This window comes from Phyllostomus hastatus, unplaced genomic scaffold (genome assembly GCF_019186645.2).
Source record: "Phyllostomus hastatus isolate PE091 unplaced genomic scaffold, TTU_PhHast_1.1 phas_contig_196, whole genome shotgun sequence".
NCBI lineage: Eukaryota > Metazoa > Chordata > Mammalia > Chiroptera > Phyllostomidae > Phyllostomus > Phyllostomus hastatus.
The window spans coordinates 24831026-24850939 of record NW_025333709.1 but is presented as its reverse complement, the minus strand read 5'-3'; the positions used below and the strand labels follow the sequence as shown (position 1 = coordinate 24850939).

Below are 19914 nucleotides of genomic sequence, written 5' to 3'. Positions count from 1 at the left end.
TCCCACCAGCAGCGTAAGAATTCCAGTTGCTCGGCGTCCTCACCAGCGCTTAGTGTTGACAAGTTTTTGTTTCTTTGTTGATTTTGTTGTTTTTGTTACAGCATTCTAAAACATGTAATGTGGTAACTCATAGCAGTTTTAGTCTGCATTCTCCTAACTAATAATTCCATTGAGTGCCTTTCATGGGCTTAGGAAAACCCTATTATCTTCTTGGGCAAAGTGTCTGTTTAAATTTGCCGCCCGTTTTTAGAATTGAGTTGTTTGTTTTCTTCTTATTGGCATTATTCATACTTTCCCAGAAGTGGAAACAACATGAATGTCCATCAACTGGTAGATGGATAAACAAAATACAGTCCGTGCATGCAATGATAGTGTCAGCGATCAAAAGGAATGAGCTACTGATACACTCAACAGTTCTGCTAAGTGAGACACGAAGTTTAAAAAACTGTATACACTCTGATTCCATTTATATGACAGTTGGGAAGAGGCAAAGACTAGAGGGACAGAACCAGATCAGGGGTGGGCTAGCGGTGAGGGAAAGTAAAATTTTTTCCAAGAATTTCTCTTGGCTTCTCTCCACCAGGCCCACCCTCCTCCCCCTGCCTCTGCCTTCTCAGTGGATTCAGTGGCTCAGTGTCTAAAACAGAAACACACCAACAAAATTAGTTTCTCTAATTTTAATCGTAGACGTTGCCGGACAGCAGGCATTCCTTTATTTTCATTCCTGGGTGGGTACGGAGACGGCCTGGCTCTGTCTGCTGCGGGCTTTCAGTGCCCCCGTGTAACCGAGCAGATGGGGGCCCGTTCACGTGGCGCCTTGGTGCGCGACCCAGCAATCAGCACTGGAATGAACAGGTCTTCGTTGCAGCCTTGGAGGGGCTCAGAGCACTTACTCTCGGAGCCCTCCTTTCCCAGGAGATCCAGCACTTCCCTTGTTCCCCAAAGGGCTACAAGCCAAAAGCAAACCCAGTAGTTCCTCCTGTTCTCATCTTAATCCTGCTGCACAAGCAGAGATCCAGTGCCTCTGGCAGGTACCAGAGTCTCCATCCTCAGGCAGCAGCTCTGTCCTTCAGGAGCTGGGGCACATTGTCATCAGCCTCTGTGTAACAATAGTCCAGGAAAGCACGTGTCGTGGTGCACTGGATCGTGAAGTTCAGGAAAGACACAAGAGTCCAGAGAGAGTCTGGGTTTGCAGGGCAGCAAGTCAGCGTCTCACCAGGGAGAGTCTCGGGAGCCAGCACAGCCTGCTCAACCCGAGCAGCAGACTGTCTCCTTCCTCACTGCTCCAGTCCGCGTGGCCTGATCCCAGCTGCAAACTGCGCGATTGCTTGTTTGCTTCTCCCTCACACATGGCTCTTCTACTCCCTTCCAAGATGCGTGGCCAAATCCCTCATGGCTGCCCCCCTTAGTTTTAATCCTGACCTGGAGCCTCCTGCGTGACCTCATCTCCAACTCCTCCCACAATGAGCAGCGTTTGCAGCTTCTCCTGTACAGTTTACACTCATTCTGCAGCCACCCCCAGTCAGGGCAAGAGTGACTCAGTGATCCAGAGGGAACCCTCCTCCCCTGGCTACTTCAAGAGTCAGGATACGCCCTTGAAGTCATGCCCACCTTGCCCTGAGGTGGTAACACAGCTATTAAGCTAGCCTTTGTTATAAAAAATATCTTAAGCTTTATTGTCACTTCCCCCATCCCCCAAACTGTGGGCTGTGTGGGCTTTCTCCTCTATTCCCAGGCACCCCTCACCCTGCACCCCATTACCCCTGCCTGTAATTCTGCTTTCCAGAGACAGCAAGCCAGGGCTTTGACTGGAGAAATGGTCGAGGGGATTCCCTTTGAGAACTGACTGCTGTGCCAGCTCTGTTAGGGTTCTGAATCACAGCAGGCAATGGTTTACCCTCACCTCCCACCACCTGATGGTGGAGAACAGGAGGACCATTGGGTGAGGCATGGGGGAAGGGTAAGTCTAATCTCTTCATAGTATAGGGACTGCCAGAGAATTGCCTGCTGTCTTTGATCTGGTGGGAGGTTGTGTCTGCTGAATATTGCATAAAGAAAATAAGCTATGCCCCCTGCCTAGGGCTTAGAAATATCTTCCACTTACAATGATTTTTGTTGTACACATTTATAATTAATAGCCTTTGCGTTTTATAGGGGCAGAACGGGGAGACTCCAGGCCAGTGGGGAGGAGAATTTCTTTTTCAAATATTTTGTTAGAACTGAATTAAAGAGATACTATGGTAAAATGTGAGGGTCCTTTAGAATACAGTTGCACCCTTATGTGGGTGCAAGCGGAGCTCCTGCTGTCTGATCCACTTTATGGGTCATGGGGGTTTCTTTAAAAAATGCGTGTTATGGATTCCTTTAAGAGCAGCCATCAAAGGGCACACAGTCCTTTGAAATAAATTGGGGGATAAAATAAATTGGGGGAATCTTACTCCTGGTCCACAGCTCCCTGGCCTTGGTTGTCCCAGTTCATTGTGTGGCTGAGCTTGAATTGTTTTCAGCTGTATATTTGTCTTTGTGTCCATTGTTTGGCTAATTTGCATCTGGGTTCTTGCCACTCAGAGTGACATCTCTAGACTAGAGCATCAGCATCACCAGGGAGCTTGTTAGGAATGCAGGCCCCACCCCAAACCTACTGAACCAGAATCAGCATTTTAACCATCCCCAGAGGATGCATTTGCACACTGAAGTTTGAAAGGCGCTGATCTAGGTCAGGGCCCTGTCCTGTTGGTAACTTTGTTACGATCGCGTGTGACCCTCAGAAATGTACCTCTGGGGCATTCTCCTGATGTCCATGAATGAGAGTGAGTGTATGCCACTTTGCTAAGAATGAAGTTAATTTATTTATTATTGTACTTATTAATAAATAGAAATTTATGTAGTAAGCTGAGCTGGTCCATGAATATCCAAACTCCAATAAAGAACAGATCAACTTCAAGGATCTCAGAGTGTAGTCAGGGGACACAGACAGGCCTAGAGCATCATGCTGTCCAGTGTCTTTATCTGTGTCACTTGACTTCCTTCCCCGGCACAGAGCACTAGTCCCCTTCTAGGTGTGCAGCCCACGGGCCAGCTACCCCTCAGTCCTGGGAGTCAGAAGGGGTGGTGCTTCTGTGCAAAGAGCAGGGGGTCACTCCAAACCTCTTGACTGAGTTACACTCGGGGGTGAGACCCTGGCATGTTCATTGGAACGATTATCGTGCACACTGTAATGCAAGACCCTCTGATCCCCTCAGTGATGATGCAGCGGGGTGCAAAGGGATGTTTAAACACAATCTCAAATGTTTAAGGAACCATTCAGGTGTTTTCTTAGGCTACTACATTCAGGGAGAGAGTTTCGAGTGGCCTCTGAGTCCAAAGCTGCTTTTACCTTTGGGTAAAGCAATATAGGGATGTTCGTGGGTGGCGGTTAAGGATAGTTCAGTTCATATTTATATGAATTTCTGGCAGCGTGTTTCCTAGGGGCAAATTCAGATGCTTTGCTCTACGACAAGTTAGCAGTGTGCCCATTGTTATGACAGTCCTGTGACTTTCTTGTTTAGTGTTTATACTCATCTAATCAAATAAATTGAAATTGGACTATGGCTGTTACACATTAAAGTAGTTATTATCCAGTTTAAATGCTGGTCTAGAGGAAATAACATTGATTTTTTCCTGCACTTCTTGGGAGCATTGTAGGTTATTGGTATGCTGGTCAAATTTTTAATTAGGTTTGTACAGAAGAAAGAAAGATTAGCGGTTGGGTTTTTTTATTTTCTTAATGTAGTATGTAAATAAACTAATATTTTATTCTAATTAGGGAGTCAGATGATTTTTAAAAATTTGATGATCTGCTTCCATATTTTTATTTAAAGCATGTCAGCCTTTTAAAGTGGATAATAATTTTAAAGAACATTTTTATTGTTAGAAAGGGGAAAAGAAAATAATAGAACAGAATACCATTACAACACTCAGTTACAGCTACCTTATTTTTCAGGGAATGCACTGTAAAATTTACCAGAATTTTGCACATAACTGAACCTATCTTTCTATAAACCAAACCTTTTTTTTTTCATTGCCTTCCTTTTGCAAACACCTTTTGTGGCCTTACTGTGTATAAGCACCTACCATTATGCCTGATGCTAGGATTCAGAGTTCATCTAACCAAGGTCCTTCACAAAGACATGTGTTCAATACCGCTGACTGCTCTGAGCACACAGCGATGAGCCAGAGAGTACAAAGCCAAAAGTGACAGGACCCGGGGAGCAGGGGGAAGCTTCATCATGGAGGAGGTGACATTTGATCTGGACCTTGGCTCAGAACTTGGAGTTTGCAAAAGAGAAATTTATTCTTGACGTTGTAAAGGCATTACGTACCGGTTGCATTCAAGCTCATTTTAAAAGTACCTATAGAAAAAATTTTAATTTATTATATTTGAAATGTGTGTGTGTTTTGCTGAAAATACACTGGGAAAAAGTCCACAAGACCACTTGGGTTCTACAGTTCACTAGAGGGACTCACGGAACTCACTGTGGGCTGTGTCACTCACAGTTGCGTGGGTCATCACAGCTGAAGGACAGGGACTGAAGCCAGCTGAGGGAAGGGGAACCTAGGGCAGAGCCCAGCAAAGGTCCAAACATAGACTTTCCAAACATAGAGCTGCCCTCCCCATGGGTCATGGGAAGCCTGGCGTTCCCAGTATTGACATGTGACAGTATGCCTGGAGCACGGCCAACCAGGGAAGCTCGTCCGAGCCCTGGTGTCCAGAGTTTTGACTAGGGCTCCATTGCAAAGGCATCGCTGACCACCCACGGGGCTGAGCTCTGTCTCTAGCCCCTCCAGAGGTGAAACTGATGCCAAGTGACCCAAAGCCTGTACCCTGGATCACATTGTTACACTATCTAGTGTGACCTAAGACCCCCAGGTAAACAAAAACACTTGTATCAGGTATGACATTCCATGGTCTTAGAAATCACTCCCAGAAGCCAGGGGGAAGGGCCAGACCTCTCTCTGGTCAAGGTTGAATTCCTTACTATACAGAAACAAAACCAGACACTACCATAAGTTTATAAAACTCATCATAAAGTGAAGGGAGACAAGACCTATGAAGGAAGAGTCTGGGATGCTGGGTGCTGGGGGATGGGCCAGGCAGCACTGCCAGTTAGGATGCTTTTCCCAAGGAATTGGACTAAGGTCGAAAGGTTGAGAGGAATTAGCCAGCTGAGCACTGCCATGAAGAGCTTTTGAGAAGGAGAAAACAGTTGGTGGAAAGGCTCAGAGGTGGGAAGAAGGTGGGGCTGGAGCACGGAGAAAGAGGAGGGAATGTGGTTGCAGCGTTGAATAGAGAAGAAAAATAAGAACCAGGTCCCAGGTGGCCTCGGAGACCCTGAATATGACGGTGAACTGTGTCTCCAATCGATGCGAAGCCACACAGACTTTTAAAGCAGGAGCATGATGTTCAGATTTGTGATGTGTGTTTTTAAAGGGACATGTGTGTGGCTGTGAGACCAGCCAGGCTGGGACAAGAGTGGGACAGTCACAACGGAGCGACTATTAGGAGACCACTGCAGCCATCTCGAACGTGGCAGCTAGAACTGGCATGGTGGCAGTGGAGTGGGTAAGGGGGGGACAGCTTTGAAGGAGCAGTCAGAGGCAGAGCTGGCGGGACTTACATGCCGGCCTGCCGCACGCAAACCCTCAGCTGTCCACACTGTGCTGTCCCCTGTGGGCTGCATTTGGCAGCCCCATCTGATGTGTCGCTTCTACTCTGCTGCAGGCAGAGCATCAGACAACCAAACTGACTAGAATTACGTGTAAGGAAGGAAGGGCAGCATCTGAAGGCGTGACAGGTGTGACAGTGAAATTGGTCCATGCCTCCAAACTTGGTAGTGTCTGTTCTGGCTGCTGAAGCCCAAGCTTCCAATCCCACCCCACCCCCACTTCCAGTCTGGGCTGTGTTCCAAACGTTTGTGGTTGCCAGAGCAGCTCACTGTACACAACTCTTCTAAAAAGCTGCAGTATTATTGGTTGCGGATTCAGATACCTCATGAATTAAACCATGCCCCTCCTTTGAAAGACAACCATTGACTAGAAAAGCCTAACATAAAAGTGCCAGCACAGAGCTTAATAAGTGTTGAACAAATGAATAGACATCTAATCCCCTTTAAAATAGGAACATTAAAAAGAGTTTCCAGTACACCTGTGGTATGTTTTACTAGACCCAGACAAGACCTCCTAGTTACATACACCCTTGATTTTCCATGTATCACTTTTTCTGTTTGTTCCTTCATAAAAGGAGTGTATGGAAAGTTGAATGTGGCAGAAAACAAGGCCCATGTCCCCTGCCTATTGCACTTTGTTAATTGTTCCATCAAATAACTTACTCTTGCCCAGAAACAATTAAAAAGAGGAAGTACATTCAGTACACACGCAGAATCTAGTTAGAGACCTTGGATTTTCCTTTCAAACTCTATTTTGGCCAATGGCTGACCACACTCTTATTTAAATGCTGTCGCCTAGCCAACTGGATGCTCTTCTGCTTCCACATATATGAGTTCTCGGCGGCAGAGGACAGTGTCGGGATGCCAGTGTCATCTTGCTGTCAGATCTGGGTAAACACAAGGTGCCTTAGAGAGGCGGTGATTAGAAAGGTGTGTAGGGTGCGAACTACTATTAAGGGTGTCGTATAAATTGGCAGGGAATCTGAGAAATACCTTTCAGCTCAGTTCAAAAGTTGCTGCCTGCTTGAGAAAACTATGGTTTGCTTCTGCTTTTCCGTGGCATCGCAGCGGCTTTCTGGCTGGTGGTCGCAGGACGCCCTCCCCTGCCTCCCCTACCTCTCCACCCCGCACTGGTTGGTCATGGTCGTGTTAGAAACCAGAAACCCAGGACCGAGACATCAGCTTTCTAAAGAGGTTCTGTGGAATTAGAATGAACTTCCCAAGTCCTGGGAGTCCAGAGAGGAAAATGTGTGTTGGTCGAGCCGCGGGCAGCTGGCAGCACCTGGCTGGGCCACCTGGCGGGGCCACCTGGAGGGGCGGGGCAGGGCATGGAGTGGGCGGGGTGGCGGCTTCGCGCCTCTCCAGCAGCCAATGGGCGGGGGCGGCGGCGGGCGTGGAGCGCGGGCGGGTGGGACTCTGGGAGGCGCGGACGCCACTCGCTTCAACTTGAGCCCAGGGAACGTGCCGCCGCTGGTGTGAGCGAAAGCTCCAGGCTAGCGGGTCCGGCGCGCCTGGCCTCTTCCCTGAACCGGAGGCGGTATCCCCGCCCAGCCCTGGCAGCGAAGGTGAGGGAGAGGGGAGGGGGCGGTAGGCCTTTGTCTGCGGGTGCATGCACAAGTAGCGAAACGGTTGGAGCCCCGAGCTTGCTCGTGGGGACAGCGAGGCTGCCCGGGAGACACGCGGGACAAAGGCGTCCCTCTCTCTCCCTTCCCCGGAGTCACCGCTTAGGGAGGTGCCTGGGCAGGGAGGCCGGGAGAGATGAGGAGGGGGTCTCTCCGCCTCCCCGGAGGGAGGGCGAAGATTGTATGAAATGGGACGACAGGTTAGCAGTCTTTTACTTCCAATTTACCCGCGCAGCAGGAAGCGGGTCAGTGGTGGCCTCTTCACATGGGCTGCACAGGGCAGATCTGTTGTGGCCGGTGTTAAAGGGTTGAGTAAATGAGTGCATTTATCTCACGTGCCCTCTGGTGAATCACGTTTATGTCTTGTCTACTCGGAGTGAGAAATAATTGCAGGATCTGGGTAATCCAGTTCTTGAATTAAAAGGCAATATGCGTTGGTGTAGAAGTACTACATGTTCAAATAATTTTTATTACATGATTTAGAATATTAGTATGACTTCCATGTGAGAAAATGCCTCAGATTCCCAAAATGTAGAAAAGCAGCCAACTTATCCACATGCTTGCTCTTGGCATTGAAAAAAAGGAGTCTTACTTTAAAAAAGAAAGAAAGAAAAATGTGTTTTAAATATTGCATACAACCCTTTGTCGGGCTCTTGGGAGGTATGTGTCTTTCCTATCTATTATCTGTTTCCTGAACCAATATTGTAACCAGGCATGTCTGTGATTCCCTAATTAATGCATTAGCTGTGAATCTTCATTATTGCCCTGGGTGGGAGAAGGCGGAGGAGGAGGCAATCCATTAGCCTTTCCTTTCTTTTTTCAATGCAACTGCAGCCTGGCTGTGGCTTGTATCAGGAAAGGTGGGTTCTGACTGCCTTCTCACGTTGGTCTCTTCTGGTTTTCTTAGTCCATTGAGTAGCCTCTTCTCCAGGCTGGCTCTGACATAAAGGCAGTGTATAAGTTTTCTCCCTAAAGTTCAGCTCGTTGCTACTGCCTTTTAGTTGTTACTTGCTTTGTAAACGGGGTTTTCAGGTGTCCTGAGGCCTTTTGCAAGAAGTTGCAAGCGTAACATACTGTGAGGAAAATAGCCATAAATCTGTACTTGTCAATTTTGTCTCTTAAATTATAGACTGTGACCGTGTTGTCCAAAATGAAATGTGAATAAAAAGCTTAACGGGGGAAAACTTTCCACAAAGCATCCACCGTCATTGTTGAAGAAGGGGCAGAGGTCATTCTTGGCCAGGTGAGCAAGGCTCAGGGTGACAGCGTGGACTGTGTTCTGGTTTGGTCAGGAACCCCACCTTCCTGACAGCTCATTTATTGATGAGTTCTCCTGTCATCAGGTCCTAGCTTTTGAGCAATGGGAATAATTTATTTAATGGGTATTTATTAAATACCTACTATGTGCCAAGGATTGGCAATGACGATTAAATGGTAAATATGACAGGTACTGTCTGGCTTTCTCGGAGTTCGCGCTGCACTGGCACAGGGCCCATTTCAGACACTCTGAAATGTGTGGACGACACGGAGCAGCTAAGAGGATTTGCTGCTGGCTCCTGCCCCAGAGACCAGCAGAGCCCAGAGCTGTAGCTGCGCACAGGTGTGCCGAGGACACCTCCGCTCCACGGGTGGAGGTATTAATCGGATCAGTGGGTCCGATGAATGCACAGAAATTGTCTTGAACCTGCTAACTTTGTTCATGGATACCTCTCAGAAGAGTCCGGGACTGCAGGGAGGGCCAGACGCTGAGTTCTAAAAGAGTTTGAAAAGTGGTATTGTATATTTGGATGTGCTAATCCCAGTCTGTTTCAAAGCTATCCGCCGTGCCGTGTCCTAGTATTACCTCAATAGCCTGCGTATTGAACGGCCCCTTGGGGAGATGAATTTCATTCTGTACCACTGACTGAGCAACGCTCTACATCTGTCCACAGTGTGAAGAGGTGACTCCTGGGCTTGGAGATCCGGACCACAGGTGGAGAACGCCAATTTACTCTGCTTTTCATGGGTTTTCGGGAGTGTAGTGATGGCACGTAATTTCCTACTCGTCTGAGTTTCCAGACTTTTCAGCAAATCCCTAGGGTCACATGAGAACATACTAAATGGTAGTGTGATGTGTTTTTTTCCTAAGTGCCCATTTTAAACACTTAAGAATATAAAACATTTGAGAAATTCTCAGACCTTGGGATTTCTCTGGTCCCAACATACTACCTGGCACCGTATGCTGTCCGTAAATAATTGAATAGTTGAGTGGGCAGATGAATGAATGGAGATAAAACATCTTGTTTTCTGTTTCAGGGTTTAACTCTAACCATCACATGTACTTGATATTTATCATCTTTCAATGAATTTGCTGTTCAGCAGATATGGGACATCTGTGTGTCAGGCGTGAGGTACCGAGGGAATGAGACAGACAAGATTCAGAGGGGCAGAAGATAAGCCAGGAAAACAATTCGGAAGCAAGATGGTACAGGTTAGGGTACATGCCATGAAGAAAGTCAATAGCACAAAGCAACACAGAGTAGCTCAGTGGGTCCACAGGCCACCAAGAGGCAGTCGTCCTTGGAGGTGACATTTGAGCTGAGCTTAGAGGCTGAGAAGAAGCCAGGCACGAGGGGAGTGGGCAGGAAGGTCTGAGGGAGAGGAGCACTCTGCGTGTTCGGGGTCTCAAAGGAGGGCAGTGTGGTTGGAGGCAGGAGCGAGGAGGCCAGCGGTCTACTCCTGGGGGGAAAGGGGCAGGTGGGGACAGGATCCTGCTTTCTGTCTAGGGGTGAAGGTTTGGCTTTGCTTGTTGATGCCATGAGAAACCTTTGAAGGGTGGTAACCAGGGGTGTGTCGTGAGCTGACTTATTTCATTAAAACATCTCAGTGAGTGCTGTTAAGGGGAATGGGTGTCAGGAGCAGAGGCAGAAGCTGGGGGACCAGTTGGCGAGTCCTGGTCCAGGGAAGGTCAAGGTGGTGGTGGCAGGGATGAAGGAAGCAGGTTGTGGAGGTTAGACTGGCAGGACTGAGTGTAGAAATGCAGGAAAAGGAATAATCTAGGGCCACACCTGGAATTTTAGATTTATTATTTATTTGTGTTGGAAATGCATATTAATAGGTACAATGACTGCACAAGGACAGTTACGCAATGGGGCAGCCCATTTTCAATTCATGTTGTATTAAGACCTTGACTTAATTTTGTTCGACTCTCCAGTGTGGGTGAGCAGCTGTATCCAGTGGGTGCTGTGCATGTGGCCATTTTCCTAAGACATTTTCACCCTTTGGTGCTCTGCCTTTCTCAACTGAATATTAGACCTTTGAACATTTCCTTTGTTCTGTCTTAAAACTAAAGGATCAAAGTAAGGAAGGAGATAGGTTTAAGCTTTAATCCATATGGAATAACTACCTTTGCTCCCAGTTTTATAAGAAACCATTGACAGTTGCATATGAAATTGTTATTTCACATGCAACATCCTACGTGGTTCTAACAACTAACATTCTGTCATAAATAAAACTTGTTCTGTAGGTATTTCAAATCAAAAAGAGTAAATAAAATCCCCTAGTAACTTGGCTGGAAATTCACTGAGCATTTTGTGAGCTAGAAAAGCGATGTCCTTGTATCTGTGAGGCAGAGAGATGAAATAGTCAGTGTCTGATAGGATTTTTGGTGCCGTCCTTGTATCTGCAGATTTGTGCACTTGAAAGATTACAAAGGTCAGGGGACTCTGGTTTTGAAACCAACTTTGGTTCGGTTTTGCAAAAAAAGAAAAGAAATATTAATACAAAAAATATTCCATAAGCAGAGGAGAGGGGGCAGAAGTGACTGGGCTGCCAGCCCGGCCGGGACAGAAACCTGGACTGGCTTTCCCAGAACACGTACCAGGGGTGTCCCACCCGCGGTCCACAGGCTGCATACGGCCCGGGATGACTGTGAATGTGGCCCAACACAAAATCATAAATTCACTTACTACCTTTTTTTTTTGTTCATCGATTTTCGTTAGTGTTTGTGTATTTAATGTGTGGCCCAAGACAGCTCTTCTTCCAGTGTGGCCCAGAGACGTCAAGAGGTTGGACACTGCTGATGGGGATGAATAAATTATGACAGTTAAAATAATTATGATAGAGGAGAAGCAGCTACAGAGAGCACAGATGACAATTGGGGCCGGTTTGGCCTGATTCTGTCATGTCGAAGCATGCATCTGTGTTCCCAGTTACGTGAAGATGCTGTTTTTAGGGAGTTTACTGCTTTGTTGTTGTTTTTTAATTTTTCTCCCCCGGTCCCCTACCCTTAAGCATGCTAAGAAGAGTCACAGCCTGCTAGCGACCTTGAAATAAAGTGACTGGGGCAGAGCTCCATGTGAATTCTGGCTCTCATGTTTGGGTGTCCATGTCACATTTCAGTTGAGCAGAAGGTTTTCGGTTCTAAAAAAGGTAGACACTGGAAGAGAGCTCTCATTCCTGCATCTGGGTGGAATCGTTTCTCCCTGGCTCTGGAGTCTGCCAGCTGTGACAAGGATTGCTCCGGCAGCTCAGCCTGTCGCACCGGTGCAGTGCACGCTCGCTTTCCTGCTCTGCTGTTTGTTACCAGCTTGAAACCCTTTTTCTTCACGGGGCCTTGCGTTTTCCTGTTGCACTGGGCTCCTCCACAGATTATTCAGCTGGTCCTAACCTCAGTTTTCGCCCATATTGTATGTTGCATGGTGGAATCAGATTGTCATCTAAGCAGGGTTCAGCTCTTTTTCTGTAAAAGCCCAGATTTTAAATATTTTGGGCTTTTGGGCTGAATGGTCTCTGTTGTAACTACTCAACTCTGCGTTGCCACACAAAAGCAGCTGTGGACACGGGAGGTGAGTGGGTGTGGCTGTGTCCCAGTGACACTCTGTTTATGAAAACAGGCAGAGGGTAGATGGTTTGTGATCCTGGGGCCAGAGTTTGCAACCCCTGACTTAAAGGACCTGAAGGGAACCCGCAGTGACAGCTGAAATGGGGACCTCGTCCTTAGGAAGTCAGGGGGCTCAGTCACCTTTGGCCAGATGTGTGCTGTTCTGAAAACCAGCTTCCAGAGGTCGGGCTGTTTGGGGTTCTTCTGTGGCAAACCCTTAATCAGACACCCCCAACCCACACGTGAGCTTCTTCAAGATGGTATGTCTGTCTGTCAGCTCTGAACCGTCATGGACACCGAGAGGACGTAAACAGAGGGTGTTACCATGACGGGAGTGTGGTTTTGGTTTTTAGTGTTACCCTATTTGACGGAAAAGAAAAAAGATGCTGAAACAAGACCAGCTGCATATAAACAGTAACCTTATTAAACAGGAAAGGTGTATTCTTCAGTCTACATCAAGAAGTTAACTCCCTCTAAGATGGCTTAGTGCCCCTGGGGTGGGGGGTGGGGGCGGGTCCTCTGCGCTGCCCTCCAGCACGGCTCCTCCCACCTCTCTGCCTCCGCCTGCGTGGGAACGCATGGCTCATGTTCTTTTTCCTAAATGATACACAAAGGTTTATTTCTCTTTGAGTAAGATTATTAAGAAAATTATCTGGGGAGTCAGTAAATCTTGATAGAAATCATTGAACAGGAAAAATTTATGTATTGATTTCTCTGGAAGCAGAGGAGCCGTTTTTCACTTAGACAGATGTTCCGAAGAGGGAATCTAGTTAGGGGCCCTGGAGACGAGGTGGTGGCTTCTGCTGGAGACTGGGACGATCAGAGCATAGATTTGCTTTGCTTTCACGTGGAGGCACAAGAGATTAATAATCTTTCAGAAGTCGCCTCCTGCCCCTTCAGATGAAATATATGTTTTATTAACATTGTTTCAGATGACATGAAAACGGAATATGAACTAAAGTCGTTTTTAAAGCGATGTCTGTGATAAATAGTAGCAGCAGAAAAAAAATCTAGCCAACTGTCTTTTGTTCACAGCATTCTTCCCTTAGGTTCTTACCGAGCTGATCAGGTATACGGGGAAAGAGGTTAGTTTATCCCATTTATTTATTTATTCAGTCATTCAAACGTATTTATTGATTACCTACCATCTGCCAGACAGTGGTGACTGAACAAGGCAGAAAGGTTCCTGCTCACATGGACTTGACTTTTCGGGGCAGCCGGGGGCCTTACTTTTGTGGGGGAGTGATAACCGATGGTCATTGGCACCAATTCAGTGCCAGCAGATACCTCCAGTTTAGGGTGCAGTGAAGAAGGAAACTTGATTCAGTACAGAACAGCTCAATGGTGATACAGTATGACTGTGAGGCAGCCCTGGGGCCAGCCTCCTTTCTAGCTGGGCAGCTCTGCTCTGCTCTCTGATGCTCTGCTCTGGTGAAACATCTTCAGAATCTCCCCTCAACCAGGAAAACACAGTCTTCAGTGGGGAAAGTGGGCTTCCCAAGCCAGAGGGGAGCTGGCTTCTGTAAAACAGAAGTCCCTGCCCCTGGTCCCTGAGTGATCTATCCTCATGGAAATGAGGACTGCAAGTTCTCACAGTTGGATTGGTCCAAAAGGCATTTCCCTGATTGGTAGAATGGAGCTGCTTTGATTGGATGGGAAAGGCCCTGTCCTATTGGTTGAAATAGGATTCTAGGAACTCCTCTATAAGGGCTGGCTCGGATGGCGAAACACAGCTAAGGCAGACAGTTCAGTGTAGGTTTCTCCATGAAGTGCATTTTGCAGGAGAGACTCCTGTGTAGAAATGGCTGCTAGGCTCTGTTTTATTTATTTTTATTTTTATTTTTTATTTGAGCCCAGTTAGCCACCAGGAGCCCTTTTCAGTAGGTGTCTTGTTTCTTAGGGTTCACAGGGAGAAGGAAGGGCAGACAATAAACAAATACACAGGGTAGTTTTAGATGGCTGCGAGTGTTGGCAGTGACTGGGTGTTCCAGGGGGTTCTTTTGGAGGTGATGACCAAAAGGAGGGCACCCTCCATGGGAGACCTAAGGAAATAAATGATCCAGGCAGCAAGAACGAAGAGCACAAAGGCTCTATAAGGCAGGAACTGCCCTATGTAGAAGTGGGAGAACGGAAGGATCCAGGTGCGGCTGGAGCCCAACAGACGTGAGGCAGGAAGCGAAGTCAGAGAGATTAATGGGGAGTTTGAGCGGGACTCATCAGCAGAGAGGAGCACAGGGTAAAAGGCTGCTGTATAAAAGATGAAATCCTCAGCCTTTGCCTGGGAAAGTTATTCAGACCAAACAGAGCATTTAATTGGTGTCACCAGGTCCGGCAGTAGTAGAAGCTAATATTGAGTAGGGGCAGAGATCTGAGCTACCTCTCATCATTGAAGGGTGGGGTCTGAGGAGCCCATTAATTGGGAGGGAGGGAGGGGGGCTTAGGTGCCCGGTGCCCAAAAACACAGAAAAAAGAAGAGACTGGTCAGGCAGACCTGTGTTCCACTTGTGGATCCACCACTGTCTAGCTGTGGGGGTTTGAGCAAGTTAACTTAAATTCCCTGCACCCTGGATTCCTTGTTTGTGAAATGAGAGTGCGGGAATGTTTCCTCTGCAGGGTTATGGTGTGGCTTGGCCATATAATGCACACCAAAAACAGAGTCTGGCTGGTTGCATATTCAATAAATGGGAGCTGCTATTGCTATTTTGTTAGTAGCCATCAATCATCCTGGTGTTGATGTCTATTTTTGTTTGGGTTTTTGAGTTTACAGAGTATCCATGTTACCAGACTCAGGGGATTTGTTGACTGGAGTCTTTATTTAAGAATCATATGTGGTTGTGTGTCTTCTTTTCATTAGGTAGTTTTATTTACTTGCAACAAGTAAAGGAGGTAAGGGATTCACATCTGAAGTTTTTTCTCCCCCTGAAGAGAGGCTGAGCCATTGCTTCTGTACACTATTTGGTTAATTACATGTCGATTTCTTCTTTGCAATTGGCTACACTAATCTACCTGCAGTAGTTCTGGTTGCAGTTCCAGTCAAGCTCATCCCTTTGCAGCTGCCTCTGCAAAATGTTGTGCTACATTTTAGCCTTTAGGTAGACCAGCATTTAATAAGAACCTCCCAGACCTCGAAACCCTTGTCCTATGGAATAATTTTATCTAGATAGAAGTTTACAAAATTTAAATGAAAGCCCAATTTCTTGGCTTTTTGTGTTGTCTACACTAGTGTGCCTTCGATCTGCACAGATAAATGGGGATTAGCCATATCGTAATAACCCTAAATCCTCATGAAAATCTAGAAACTGATTTAATTATGAATGTGCCCTGCCCACAAGAGGCCCTAGGGCTGGGTACGTGGGGTTGAAGAGAATTCACACTCAGGCTCACCGTGGTTTTCACCAGGAGCCTTGTTCGTGCCTTGCCCATGGTCTATGTCCACGTGACCCTTCTTGCACAGGAGCCCCTTTCCTAGTAACGAGAGCTGTCGTATTCCCTCCTGTGCTTCCAAGTCCTTAAACATGCACACGTCCCTCTACCTTGTTGGATAGCAGCCTTCTTCGTGTCTAGTTTTTGTTTTCATTTTACTATCTCAACTTTCAAAAAGGAATCCAGCCCGTGGTTTCTCGATTCAGGTATAATTTACACAATTTTAGCCTTTGGTTATGCCATCAACTTGACACCGACAAATGGTAACACGTCATGACTTATTTCTCACTTGAGAACTCACTGTAAGTAGTGTGTGCCTTCTTTTGCTCAGATATTCTGAGAAACAAGTGTGGTTTTTTTTTCACTGTAATACAAAACATGAGAGGAGACACTCGTTATTTTGTGCTCTCTTCAAAAATGGAATTTAAAAAAAAACACTTCCTGTTTGCTCTCAATGTCCTTTTTCTCCCCTCATTAGAGAGCTGACTGGTAACCATTGTGTTTTCTCTCCAGTGGCATGAGGAAGTCCTTTGTTTAGAAGGATGTGCCTTGAATTTCAATAGCCAGCTTCACACTTAGTCCCCTTGAAACTGTAACTCCCCTTACAGGTACCGGTGGCTCCGTGCTGGGGGGCAGGAGCTGGGAGGTGGGAAGGGGACTCGCTTTGAAAAGTAAGGGGCACACTGGGTCAGAGACGGAAGGGTGTTTCTGTCACAGCTGTCGGGTCCTGGGAAGGACAGAACCTTTTCCCTGAGCTGAATTTTCTGAAACTCACCAGACACCAGATGGTAAATTTGCATAAAATAAGAATTCAGTTCAAGTCACAGGACTTTCCCCTGCAGGGTTTGGATGCTAACAGAGTCTGTGAATGAGTTTCAGGGACTATTGAACCTTTGCCCGCACCCACCTAAGAGTCTGCATAAAATTGTGTAAAACATTTTCTTTCTGGAGTGTTTTCGTCAGATTCCAAAAGGTTCTATGATGCAAAACAGGTTAGGAACCTTCCTCTTGGCAGAGGTCCGCCTTCTCACCGCAGCCGGCTACCACGCTATGCGCGGTCAGGCTGCCGGAGATTGTGTGGGTGGATGAGTGATCTCCACGGCACCTTAGGGGGTGAGGACCACTGTTCTTCCCATTTTACAGATGAGGAAACTGGGGAACACCGAGGTGGAGGGCCTTGGCAAAGGACAAACATCTATGTCAGGGACAAAAAACAATTACACTTGAAGCTAGGGTGAAAAATAAACTGTTAGGTTCAGGATTGGGCCAGGGAGATTTCATGACTTAAAGTTTTGTAGTTTTTACTTCGTTGGCGCGTGGAGAATGCTGGCCTGTGCTGGTGCTCAGAAGACCCCCAGCGATGAAAGGAGAGCATCTGAAAGTAGCGCGGTGCAGAGAGTTCTGCAAAATCGGGGCGAGAAGTACACTGGCAGGCCTGCTTCCCGTGCTCAGTGTGCGTGAAGCTGGCAGTTGTGTGGTTGTGTGCTGCATAAGAAGCAGGTGGCTGGGCCAGGGGTTAGGAAATGCCTCCTCTTCCAAAAAGCCGGAACAGACATTGTCATTCCGATGTGCTATTCATTTTGAGGAATTTCCTATTCGTTTGGGTGCCCAGTTACACAAGCCAAATACTTATGTTACTTCAGGCTGATTTTAACGAAGACAATGCCAATTACTCCCACATTGATTTTTCCCAAGAAACCGCCGCCCAGCGCATGCTGGTCACGCAGCCCTGGGTGTGCGGCCGGTGTGGGATGACTCCTGGGCTTTCATTCTCCCCACTGGTGTCTTGTACAGCAAGAAGAGAGTGAACTGGTGCATGACTCTAAATTTAGCCTTGTACACTCTCAGAATGGTATGTCTCGGGCAGAAGCCCAGCCGTGAGCCGGTGTTTTTTTTTTTCCCCCAGCAAATTTATAATGTGTCAAATTGGCAGAGCAGCTGCCATTGTGACTCTTCTGAATTTTTTGAATGACATTTCAGAATCACTCTGCAGTCCCTGTGTATGTCTGGCTTTCACTGCAACACTTAAATCAAGCAGTGTCTATTATCCCCCAAAGAATTAACCTTGTTAAAAATTTGCAATGTTGTTTTTTTCTAAGTTCTGCCCTAAGGGAAAAAAACACAGCAGCTACACGTGGATGTCATTTCCTTGAGTGCATCGCTAGCAATGGGCCCGGTAAACCATCGAAGGTTCCGACAATGAATGTGCACGAAACAGACGGATTGAGTTCTCCGGGCTCTCAATCTAAGGTTACTGGGCAGTGCTTTCACCATACCCAGGCATAAGCTTTTTATTCAAATAAAAGATTGAAAACATTTGGTATATATCAAAATCTGGTTAAAGAAACGCTTGCTGCCTTCTCCTCCTTCTTTGTATTGAGTCAAAGCACAGAACACATCTGTTTGTGACAAAAATCTGAGCACCTTGCAGTTCCTTGACCATCTAATCTGAGATGAGAACCCCCAGACTCCAAGAGGTTCAGTGATAATGTTTACTCAACAGTACACTAGAATCTAGGTCTTTGGATCCTTTGCTGCTGGTCTGAATTGGCTCCGAAGACTAACTTTGGGAGTGCGGCCATGGCCCAGCAGAGGGACATGAGCAGGAGGTGACCGGCCCTCACCCAGGGTCAGTGGGAACCAGCAAATCCAAGGAGAGGGCTGCAGGTCCCTCCCCAGGTGACATGTTATCTCAGATGCTGCCCAGCACGACCCAGCTGAGACATGAAACCCTCAGATGAGTAGGTGATGATAACTGTAATGACGCAGTTTTCGCACTTGGTCATGTGCCAGGGACTCTGTTACACACACTCTCTCTCTTAATGTAATTCTCACGACCGCCCTGAGCCAGGTGCCCTTGCCCCTCTTTCACGGACAAGGAGGCAGGTTCCAAGGGGCTCGCCGTCTAACGACGGCCGGGCACGTGGGAGGAGCCCAGGAAGAGGTGACGGTGAGTAACACCAGGGGAAGCACAGCTGCCCGCAGGATTCAAACACGGCTCTTTCTGCTTATCCTAAAGAGCCTCTCTTGGGAATTTTCAACCAAGTAAAGAAGGGGCCAAGACTCCCCACGTGGTCTAAAACCCCAGGTTTTTTGCTGTAGTCTATGCCCCTCTCTTGAATGCTTGTGCAGAACAGCCTTCTGGATCACTTGGGGGACAAACCACGAAATGGCTCTGCAGGACCATGCGTAAGTACGGGGTACCCCTCACAGGTACAGTCCAAGAAGACCAGAATTAGAGTCCTGCAGGGAGACCGTCAAATACCGACTCCACTGTGCGATAGCTGTGTGGCTACCATCAGGTTCCTCAGCCTCTCGGAACTTGTCTCCTGTTCTCTCCGTGAGAACAGTAGTGCTGACCTCGGCAGATGGCTGGCTGTTCGGGCAACACAGCCGGAAGGCAGGGCAGGGCAGCGGTCGAGAACGAGCCCGAGGCAATCCATGTGTCACACACAGTGATGGTGCGGTGCCTCGGGACAGGCGCTCCCCAGGGGTCTCCCTCACACATTGAGGCAGGTGGTTACCTGTTTGTGTTAGAAGGTCACATACGCTTACTGTGTACTATTCAAACAAATATATTGAATAAAGTCCTCCGCAGTCCCTCCTCCAGATAACAGTCGACAGTCTAGATGTTGTGTTATCCCAGACTTTTTTTACTGTGCATGTATGACACGGTCCAACTTCTTGGGTCTTTTAGATGAGACCGTGTATCTGTGACTTGGATTGCTCACCTTTCCGGTTTCCCCCACTTATAATAACACGCCGTGGTCACCGCGCTGTCCGAGGCACAGCTCTGCCTCTCGTCCCGATGACTGCGGCTCGCTGCTGGGCAAGCGTGCTCCCCGCCACCGTGGTTTGAGCTTTCATAGCTGCAGAGTCCTGCTCGCTGCTCTGTGGGCCGGGCCATGGGCACCTGGGAAAGCAGGTTTCCGTGAAAGTTGGTTTCTTCCTCGCCGCCTGTCACCCTGGCCCCACATCTGCAGTCCACTTGCTTTATGTATAATGCATGCGTGTGACTGACTGACTGGGGGCTCTGCCCTCATGCTCTTTCAACTGGGCTGTGACCAATCCAGGAGGGGATGGTAAGTGGTCAGGGTCAGACGGTTCAGTGGCTTCCTCAGGGTAGCCCTGGTGGCTCGGGGCAGCTCTGGGGATGGAACTCAAAGTGTTTGGCCCCAAACCACAAATTGCTGTCAGCATCTCACCACTTTCCGTTCCTCTCTTCCCAGGCTCATCTCTGTTTCTTCACCCATTAAGCTTTCATTTACTAGCCCACCTCTGCCCTTGACCTTCTGCTCTGTCT

At 47.6% G+C, this 19914-nt stretch overlaps 1 protein-coding gene across 14 annotated transcripts in view; it reads left to right on the top strand.

Annotated features, from left to right (window-relative positions):
* Positions 1 to 19914, top strand: part of APBB2 (amyloid beta precursor protein binding family B member 2) — a 323568-nt gene that overhangs the window by 276919 nt on the left and 26735 nt on the right. Inside the window, exons 1-2 of one of the 14 annotated variants that reach the window (XM_045834016.1) lie at positions 7157 to 7270; positions 8457 to 8570. The exons of 12 other annotated variants lie outside the window; for them this stretch is intronic. The gene's annotated coding sequence lies outside the window, so the exon portion shown is untranslated. Of the gene's footprint in view, positions 1 to 7140; positions 7271 to 8456; positions 8571 to 19914 lie in introns of those variants that run through there. One more of the 14 variants, XM_045834015.1, reaches the window with a different exon arrangement.